The sequence below is a fragment of the Gossypium hirsutum genome, chromosome D09, assembly GCF_007990345.1.
Source record: "Gossypium hirsutum isolate 1008001.06 chromosome D09, Gossypium_hirsutum_v2.1, whole genome shotgun sequence".
Taxonomy (NCBI): Eukaryota; Viridiplantae; Streptophyta; class Magnoliopsida; order Malvales; family Malvaceae; genus Gossypium; species Gossypium hirsutum.
In genome coordinates, this window is record NC_053445.1 from 6,257,171 (window position 1) to 6,267,598 (window position 10,428).

The 10,428-nt window shown below is 34.1% G+C and overlaps 1 long non-coding RNA gene across 2 annotated transcripts; it reads left to right on the forward strand.

Annotated features, from left to right (window-relative positions):
* Window positions 1-8,602: 8,602 nt before the first annotated feature.
* Window positions 8,603-10,143, forward strand: LOC121221116 (uncharacterized). 2 transcript variants are annotated; one of them, XR_005918409.1, is made up of 3 exons: window positions 8,603-8,738; window positions 9,023-9,066; window positions 9,490-10,143. It is a non-coding gene; the product is annotated as an uncharacterized lncRNA (long non-coding RNA). The 2 variants fall into 2 exon arrangements; XR_005918408.1 differs by having other exon boundaries at window positions 9,023-10,143.
* Window positions 10,144-10,428: the final 285 nt, after the last annotated feature.

A 10,428-nucleotide genomic window follows, 5' to 3' on the forward strand; every position in this document is an offset into this window, starting at 1 on the left:
CAAGCTGGTTCTTCATATTTTTATTACAAGTAAGTTCAATTCTTGACTATCTCTTGAAATTTTTGTATTTTTATGACTTTTACAACTAGGCCCACTTGTTAAATCCATTAGTTTTTGATTTTATGAAAGAAGTTAAAAGTTGATATGAATATGTGCTGGAAGTATATGATGATTTAGCATGAAATTAGAGCTTTAAATTGTTCATATGCTGATTTTATTGAAAGAATTGAATAGAAAGTGAATGTTTGGGACCTAATAGTAAAAGAGTTTGAAGATAGAGTTATATGTGGAAATTCTGAATTTCAATAGTTGTGTAACAACTTATAATGTCTAGTAAAGTACTAATTGAGAAAATTAGATTAATTGAGGGGTTAATTGAGAAAGGACCGAATTGTATAAACTGTGAAATTTGGGGCAAAATGGAAATCAACATTTTGCACTAAAGCAGTTTTGGACAGCAGCAGTAGTGTAACTTTGAAAAATCACCAAAAATTGTATAGATTGAATTAGAGGATGAATAAAATATGAAACTAAAGCTTATTGAGTCTAGTTTCTTATAAAGAAATGATGTGAGCAATGGAATTGTAAATCATGAGATATAATAGATTTTGTGAGACAAGGTCAGAATGAATTCGGGTTCCCCTGTTCTGACTTTGGAAAATCATTAAAAATTGTACAAAAATTATTATGAGTTATAGTTTATATGGTTAGAATCCTTAATGAGTCTATTTTTAGAAGAAACAAGCTAAAACATCATCCGAATTCTGTACAATGAGATAATTAATTTTTAGTGAAGAGTGGTCGGAACTGTCAGACAGTGAAACAGGGGAAACTTTAAAGAATAAACTGTACTATTTGGCTGAACCAAAAATTATGAAAATTTTATGGTATGAATATATGTGAGTCTAGTTTCAGGGAAAATTAATGGATCTTAATTTGGAGCTCTGTAGCTCCGGATAAAAATAATTTAGTGACTCTGACTCGGATAAACAGCTTTGAATATACATGTTAGTGAATATTGAAATTATGGTTAATGTTGTTTAAGTGTGTTATACACATTAAGGATGTGGAATGGAGAGGAGGAGGAGGAAAATTGGGAAATATATGAATGATTCGTGTATAAATGGTCATATGTTTGATTATAACTCATAAACGATGAAATATGAATGATGCTTATTTTTGTGCATTATTGATCATGGTTTAAGCTCATGTGTGAAAATAAAGTTTCATAGTATGTGTGTATGGTATATTCAGTATATGATTTGGCATGAAATAATACCATGAATGGTTTATGAATTAACACATGTTGGTAAGCCTGATATATGAATAAATGATCAAATTGAGCGGAACGCCGGATTTGAGTACTTCTGATCAAGTGACAAAGTGATAAGTGGTAGCTTTAGCTACACTTATCTGATCAAGTGACAAGTGGAAAGTGATAAGTAATAGCTTCGGCTATACTTATCTGATCAAGTGACAAAGTGATAAGTGATAGCTTCGGCTACACTTATCTGATCAAGTGACAAGTGAAAAGTGATAAGTGATAGCTTCGGCTATACTTATCTGATCAAGAGACAAAGTGATAAGTGATAGCTTTAGCTACACTTATCTGATCAAGAGACAAAGTGATAAGTGGCTACACTTATCTGATCAAGAAAAAGTGATAAGTGGCTACACTTATCTGATCAAGAAACAAAGTGATAAGTGGCTACACTTATCTGATCAAGAAACAAAGTGATAGGTGGCTACACTTATCTGATCAGGGACAAGTGATAATTGATCATACGTAAGACCATAGTTATACTATGGCAAAGTGAAAGTGAAGTACTCAATTTTCCGTGACCGTTCCCTAATTTGATTAAGGATGGTAAGTGACAAATGGGCCCAAAAGAATTAAAGTAAATGGATAAGTGGTAGTGTATTTATATCAGGACGATGTTGTTATTCAAACTAAAGTGATATTTTCATTGCTAAATTGAGAATTTCATAAATGTGTTATTGAATGGTATAATCAATAAACATTGAGTTAAATGGTAAATACGTATTAGTTTTGAATTTGATGTCATTGAATTGTACGTGAATTAAATGGAAATTGCTAGTGATATGATTTAAATTATGAGCATGAGAAATTGCGAATTGAATGAAATGGAAATGAAGCATTAAATTGCATGAGTATGTATCGGGTCTCGCAGGCCCTAATTATTATGATTATAATATTTTGAGGATATATTGTGAAAAGTTATAGAAACATGTTAATTATTTTGAAAGTTTTAATTTTGATGAAATTTTATAACTCGGTTAAATACGTTTATAAGTGTATGTGTTTTGGTAATGCCTCGTACCCTATTCCGGTGTTGGATACGGGTAAGGGGTGTTACAAGTTCTTATACCCCTGAAGATGCAGTAGGAAGGAACGAGGCTACTTAAAGAAGAGAAGCATTAAAGAAGTTGAGGCTTAGTAAGACCGAGCACAATTGGGCTTTTAGTCTTTGCTCTATTCCCGTTATACGACAATGAGCAAAGAGGGGCAGCTGTACAAGCCCAATAATGCCCAGGCCCTACAAATAATAAAACAAACACAACAAAGCAATAACAGGCCCAATATCAGGCCCAATAGCCAATTTCAACCCTAACCCAGCAAAAACATTTGTTGAAACCCTAAGAGCCCCCATATGTCCTAGCCGCTGCAGCCTCCACACCTCCAGCAACCTCTCCAAACGTCGCACGACTCGGGGCTGACTCTTCTTCACGCATGTCGTTCGCGCGCACGTCACCTGCAAAACACAAATTCAAAGAGTCCCGAAAGGAAAAACAACAAAGAAAATATTTTGTATTTAATTTATTTTGCTTCTTCCGGCCTACAAAAAGGCTATCAAAATCAGTGTAAAAAAAAGAGGAAAAAAGATAGAAAAAAGAACTTGAAAGAAAAGCAGAGAATACAAAGTTTTTTAAGGTGAATCGGATTCTTTTAGTTTGATTTTTATTTTTTCTTTTCCCTTTTGCGTTTTGTGGTTTTTTTTAAAAGAAATAACAGAGAAAAGAGGAAGGAAAACTTACCTATTTGGCCGGAGGCATCGATCAGTGCCACCTCCGTCGCGATCGAAGCTGTGGCACACGGTTGAACGGCAGCGCGGCGGCTTGGGTTGGAAACCCTAGCAGAGAACAAAAGGGGGGGTGCAGTTTTTTATGTTAAAAATGGATTATGAAATTTTTAAAAGGAAAATTGGGATTTATTGAAACCTCAAAACGGCGCCGTTTAGAGGGCTTGACCCGCGCGGTGACCCGACCCGGAGGGGAGGATCCGCGCGTTCTGGTTAATGGGGAAATTTCGCATTTGGTCCCTCCCTTTTGCAATGCGCTCCAAATTAAACCAGTTTGTTTTTTAAAAAATTAGGCCGAATATTTGATCCGCGTTTCGATTCAGTCCCTACCTGCGCAGTGTTTTGAGAGGATGGATTAATTTCCACTTGGGTCCTCCTTCTGTTGTGCACACTTTAATTGGGTCCATTCGCGTATTTTCTATTTCTTTTAAATTTGGCCCTCAAATTTCTTTTATTTTCGATTTAATCCTTCATTTGATATTTTAGCTTTTTTAATATTGTTAATATTATTATTGCGTTCTTACTATTATATTATTTATTATTATTTGTCATCTTATTATTTTCATTATTTTTTTATATATATATCTACACACATCTTTCATATACATACTTTTTATAATTACATGTGCATTTTCCATATATATATCCTATTACTATTTTATTTTCATTACTTCCTATACATATATATATACGCAAAGTTTCTATATAATGTACCTACGTTTTTATAGTATATACACATTTTTTTAATATCTTTTTTTCTATATTATACACACATATATATAAGTGTTTTAATATGTACATATACGTATTTTTCCTATTTTACCAATACATATGTGATTATACATTTTTACTTTGTAAACAAATACATATGCATATCTATTATTCATACGATTTTTATATATTTTTTATATTTTTTTAAAAAACCTTTATATACTTTGTATTTTATATATACTTATACCTTTTTTCGTAAATATATACACATATACGTTTTTATCTTTATTTTATTTTTATGATTTTCATGTACATATATACATGCATTTTTATTAGCTTTTGGTTTGATGTATTTCGTTCCTTATTTTTGTTTGCAAATTTACTTGTATATTGTACTTGTATATATTTATTCATTTATGTTTGAAATTAAGGTATCCGTTGCATGTTATACCTTAACCCTTTTTAGCATCCATTTTAAAAATACATTTTTTGATTTTCTCACAGTGTTTAAATCATCCTATTTTATAAATTCCAAAATATTTGGCATTCATGATTCTCGTGAAAGATCGTGTCCTAACTTACTGGATTGCGGTTTTTTTCGATGAATTTGGAAAGCCAAGTATTTGTTTCGCAATAATTTGCAAATTTTTAATAAAAGCTTATTATCGGGAATTCAAAATGTTGGGTCCTAATTTACTGGTCATGACATTTTCTTCTCGAAATAAGAATTTTTAAAAACAAAAGGCAATATTCGGGTATTTTGAAGATTTAAAAACATTGTGCCCTAACTTACTGGGTGTGGTGTTTTATTTCTTTGAAATAAGAATTGTCTTATTATTTTAATCCATTTATGAAATAAAAAGTTTCCTTTTAAAATCCTTTCGAATTTTCGACACCAAGGCATTTAAAAAAAAATCAGTTTGGTACCAATTTTGGGCGTTACGAGGGTGCTAATCCTTCCTCATGCGTAACTGACTCCCAAGCCCATTTTCTCAAATTTCGTAGACCAAAGTCATTTTTAAGGTGAGCCGATCACACCTTAATCAAGGATCGGTGGCGACTCCAATTTTTATTTTTAAGTCGAAACTAAAATTTTTGTTTTCAAAAAACGGTTTCAACAATACCAAAAAAAGCTAAAATAGGCGATCGCATGCTCCTTCTTCTATTGTGGGCATGGTATCAGCTACCTTTTTTACGTCTCTAAGTGCAAGCCCCTTATGAATTCCCATTCGTAACATGGTAAAATTCATTTGATAATATTGTTACCGTGTCAAAATATTCATTGTTGTTATTTTGAAATAACATATTTTCTATACAGGTGGAACAACCCCACTAGATACAGCGTTACACCGACTGAGCTTGAGGACATTCGATTGTCTTTAGACCAACAAACAAAAAGAGAGGTTAGTTTATTAATTTCAAATTGATCAGCTTTTATTCCAACATTTTAAATTATATATTTGACACATGTTGGAATTTATAAATTTGTACTGCAGTTTCTATGGATGCCATACACAGATTTGAGGATTCAAGAATGTATCCAGGATGAATTTTTTGCCAACCACAGAATCTGGCATGTGAAAGTGCCATTGATCATGTTTGCAATGGTTGAGATGCATGAATCCTATCCAGTGATCCGACAGTTTTAGTGTACGCAGCATATTCCAACTGCACACTGCACCTCGTATTTCTCCACTGAGAGCATGTAACAGTGAAGTTCACTCCATGTTGTATGTTGTGCCGCTTAACTACAACCACAAAAGCATTTTTGGATTCAAATTCCATCTCAACTTCTAATTGGTTGAAACCCATAGAATTTGAAGTCACATGCATTTGTCTTCTATGAGGAAGGTCTAGGAATTCTAAACCATCCTCAGCAGTAACATCGAGGATGCGTATGTGTGGTGGAGGTTCGTAGGTAGTGAAATTGGGATCATCCTATCGGGGGATGCTTGAAGCCTAGCCGTCAGATCCACCATATTTCAGTTTAGAGGGGATATCACCACAACTTTCGTGCCATTCGACCTGGGCTCCTCCACTGGGTTGTTATCTGTCACGCAATTATCTTCGACCTCCTCATTCTATTGAGGTTGTCAGGATGTGCCTTTACTGAACAAGGTTGTTGGGAGTAGATCCTTTATTCTTGTGAATCTGACATCAACCCCAAAATAAATTCTGTTTTTACCCCCTCAGTAACTTGATGACGTACATGCTTGAGTGTTACTGGTATTGATCATTAGCATCCCAAAATTAAGATAAAAGGAATTGATAAAATGTCGTGCGGGTGTATCGTACACACGTTGACTAGATACATCCCAATCTCCCCTGAAATTGGTATCGAGGGGCGAAACTGACGAATCCCTAGCCATTGATGATGACTTCGATGGGTATTGGTATAAGCTCTACAACAATGTTGTAAATTGACTGTATAAACGTATGGTGGGACTTTTAGCTTCCTAATTCAGAGTTGAACTTGGCGGGCACCGTGTAGACAAGCTCGAGCCACCTTCGTCCTCTTTGGTGAAGTCGCCATACAACTCTAGTATAGTATTCCCACTGGAGCAATGAGATTCAGTCACCTACTCCAGATCGTTACCCTTCATGATCTCATAGATGACATATCTAACAAGGTCATATGACGAGAGATATCTACATTTAAGGCTAAAAATTCCTTTCTAGATCTCCACTTTGTGCCTAATACTTGTTTGAAGCTATTTCAATGTTAAGCCACGGTTGAATGCCAGATCTTCGAGTTATGTTGAAACAAAAATGGCGTTAGTCTCGGTCTCACAAATTTGACCATTGTAATGGATAACTGCTCCGAATCAATTGCTCATATCCATAGAAATGCCCTATTCCACATGTTTAAAATTGAGGACATAGTAAGACAACATTGTTTTCATTATCCAAAACCCTAAACCTACATATAATTTAATGATTTACCTTTGCAAAGATAGCAACGTATGACTGAAATACAAGCTTGCACGACAACACTTATTGCTCTTAATGCCAAGTAACCTTCAAGAACCTGCTTCAAAAGTCGTATAGAAAGCTTCAACAACCTGATTCAAAAGTCGTATAGAAAACCAAATGCTTGTATTATGCTTATAGAATATCCAGGGGTTGAAAATGCTCCAACAAAGGTGTGTTCTACAAGAAACTTGAATTTTATCCCAAGAATCTTAAACTGGAGAAAACCCTAAAGAGAAAACGCCCCCCGTAGTAGGCATTTTCAATTGATATGTCAGAATGCTCTGAAAATGCCCCTACTAGGAAGTGTTTTCCACTCAAAAAAGTGGGGAGAAAACTCTTCCTGTAAAAGGCACTTTCACTGATGAAAATGCCTCCTACTCTTGGTGTTTTCCCTCTGGGTGTTTCAAACCCCTGACAAAGTTAATTGCTTTTGTGACTGAGACTTGCAACCTGAGATTTTTGGGATATCATTTTTTTTGCATTTTATCCGCTCCATTCCCTATATAATTGCACTAACCTCAAATATCCTCACCTCACTCACATCTTTAAATTGTTTTTTTATTGATCTTGTATTTTAAAATTTTCAAGTTTGAAAATTTATTTCCCTTACATTGAGAGAGACATAGTTTTATTTTTAATTTATGTTTGGGTTCACGATGATGTCGTGTAGCTAGGTGGCATACAAATTCCACTTGTCATGTGAACATCAAGCCATCACCCGAAAAGTTGGGATTGCATTGCAACTCAAGTTCCAAGTGAACAGTGATTATATTATCTCGGGTTGAAGTGTAATCAAGGCTTCAAGTTTACAAATGTTATGTTATCGAAGGATGGAGCATAACTTTGGTCCTAGTTGGCGGTGAATATGCAGGCACTATAATGATTTTTTCCATCACCAAAGGAGGATGCTATATACCACCGAAACAGAAGTGCAAGAGAGGAAAACGCGGTGTCATTTTAATATAATCAAGTAATTAGGTGGACATGGATAAAATGAATTACTTGATTATACTAAAATGCCACTATGTTTTTCTTCCTCGTACTTCTTTTTTGTGGTGAATAGCATCCTCCCCTGATGATGAGAAACTGGAACCCATGCTACACTCTATCCCCTGATAGCATAACATTTGTAAAATTGAAGCCCTAGTTATAGTTCAATCGAAAAATGTATAACCACCGTCAACTGGGACCTTGAGTTGCAACACAATCTAGCTTCTTAGTTGATGGCTCCATGCTCACATGCCAGATGAAATTAGTAAGTCACTCAGCTCCATGGCACTATCGTAAATTCAAACATACTTTAAATGTAATGCCCCAAAAATTTAATTTCTAATTTGTTAAATTTTGCTATAAGTGATATGTTTTAGTGGTTAATTGTGCCTTGATTGTGTGTTTGAGGTCAGTCGTTGAAACTTCACTTTTGGGAAATTTGATTATTTTTAACCTTATCGCTATCTTTGGTCTTTTGATTTACATGTTATTTGTGCCTAACTTGTAATAGAATGAGCCTGTTGGTTCAGGGGTAAGGTGTTAGCTTACCTTTTGGTTCTATGTTTGAATCTTTGCGTGAGCAAAAATTGAATTTATTTTTATTGGTCCTTATTGTACTGTCCAAGTTGGTGGTGTTAGAATTGAATTAAAACTCTTGCAAAAGATGATAAGTTGCCAGGAGGTTAGTAGGTTACGATTTTGTTTTATTTTAAAAAAATTACTAATAGAGTAATATTATTAAAAATTATTATTTTATTTTTATTTCCCCAAAATCTGCTCTTATCCTTTCACGTTCTTTTTCTTTCTGTTGTTTTGTTCCATGCGTCCTTTTTTGCTATTTTTTCCTCAAACAAAATTCAATTTCTATCTCAGTTCTTTTTCTTCCGTTTGTTAATATTGTTCTACTCGTAACCCATTCTTCTTCCAATTTCATTTCGCTGTTCTATTTGTTAAGTACTCGAGGTAAGTGAAGTTTTTATTTTTGATAGTTAATGAGTAAGTTGGGGTTTTCTTTATTCTTTGTAATGGAAGTGATTGTTGATTGTGTTTATTAATTTTAATGCTTGATTATGGGAATCGTTAGACGTTTGGCATTCCTCCAACGATTTAAGTATCTCGTGGTTGCTATTCATTTATCGGAAAGTGTCTGAATATGTTTTTGGCAGTCAAATAAGCACATTTGTGTTCAATTCTTGATTTAAGTGCACGAATCATCACTAAATTAGTCGATTCAATTTTATTTTTAGGTTCTGGGAGTCTTGTGGTTACTTCAGTGTCAAAATCGAATCAGGTGTGTAACGAAAACTCGAGAAAATAGTGAACATAAAAAGTCAAAAATTAGGGTTGTCGATGCTACATGGCCGTGTGAGAGACTATGTGACCCACACGATCTGGGCTAGTTAGGCTGTGTGGGCCACACGAACGTGTGGGAGACTGTGTAGGCCACACGAGCATGTGGGCCCAAATTTTGAAAATTTCCCCTGTGGCCGTAAACGTTGTTCGGGTCAAACGTAGGCCTTCTCGTAGGGTTCGTATGACATGAATGAAGTTGTAAAACATGATATTTGATGTTCTATTAGCATAAAATTTAATATATGTATGCATGATTGATAAGGTATATGTTAAGTAGGATCTGTATTATGTAAATATTTTATGTTATCTGCTAAGCATGACCTGAATCTGTATCAAAGCATGTATGTCTTATTCATTTCAGATATATGTTAGTTCTACATATGCACTGTGGTGGGAATTATGTTTGAGGAGGAAGTGTGGGAAATTTAATTTATCTGCAGTTTCTGGTGGCTCAGCCACATACATATTTGTTTCTGGCGGATTGTCGCCTCATAATCTAGCAGGTAGGTTCCAATTATTCTGAAATATGACATACAATCACATAGCGGTGTGTAGGTTTGAATAGGTATTTAATACCTTATATGGTGTGTAGGGATGGTCGGAGTTGATGTGTAGCGGTTGGGGGTAGGAATTTAAATTTGCATCTGATAAGTTCTGATTCTGATTCTAATTCTGATTATGAGATATGTGATGATTTTGATTCTGTTATATGTTACACACTTAGCTTATAAGCTCATTTTCTGTTTGTTTGATTCTCAGGTAATCCTCAGACTTAGGCAGGTCGGTGTGATGGGGGCTCGGTTAATCAACTTTCCATTAATTATACAATTTCAATTTGGTTTAATTTGTTTTGGACTATTTGGACTATTTTTTTAAAAAAATTTGGGTTTTATTTTTTGATTTTAATTGTTTAAATGTTTTTGGATAGTTTAAAATTTATCCGCTAAACATCGAATTTTACAATAATAGATATGCATTTTCAAAAACTGAATTCAAATAAGAAATTCGCTACAAAGTTAAGTGTTTACAATTAAATAATCAACAAATTTACCGAATAGTTAAGAAAGGTATTTTCCTTAAATATATACTTGAATTTTATACAACAAAAGCTAGAGTTGTTTTACAAGTCAAATAGTTTCTAGATTTTAGATAGATTACAATAACTTCTCCAGATCTAGCCTTAACGTCTAGGCCAAGTTTCGGGTGTTGCATTAAAACTATAACAATGTTTATCTCAAACACGAGAAAAAATAAATATTAGAACTTCTAATTTCAAACTGAAAGAAAAAAAGAAAAAAAT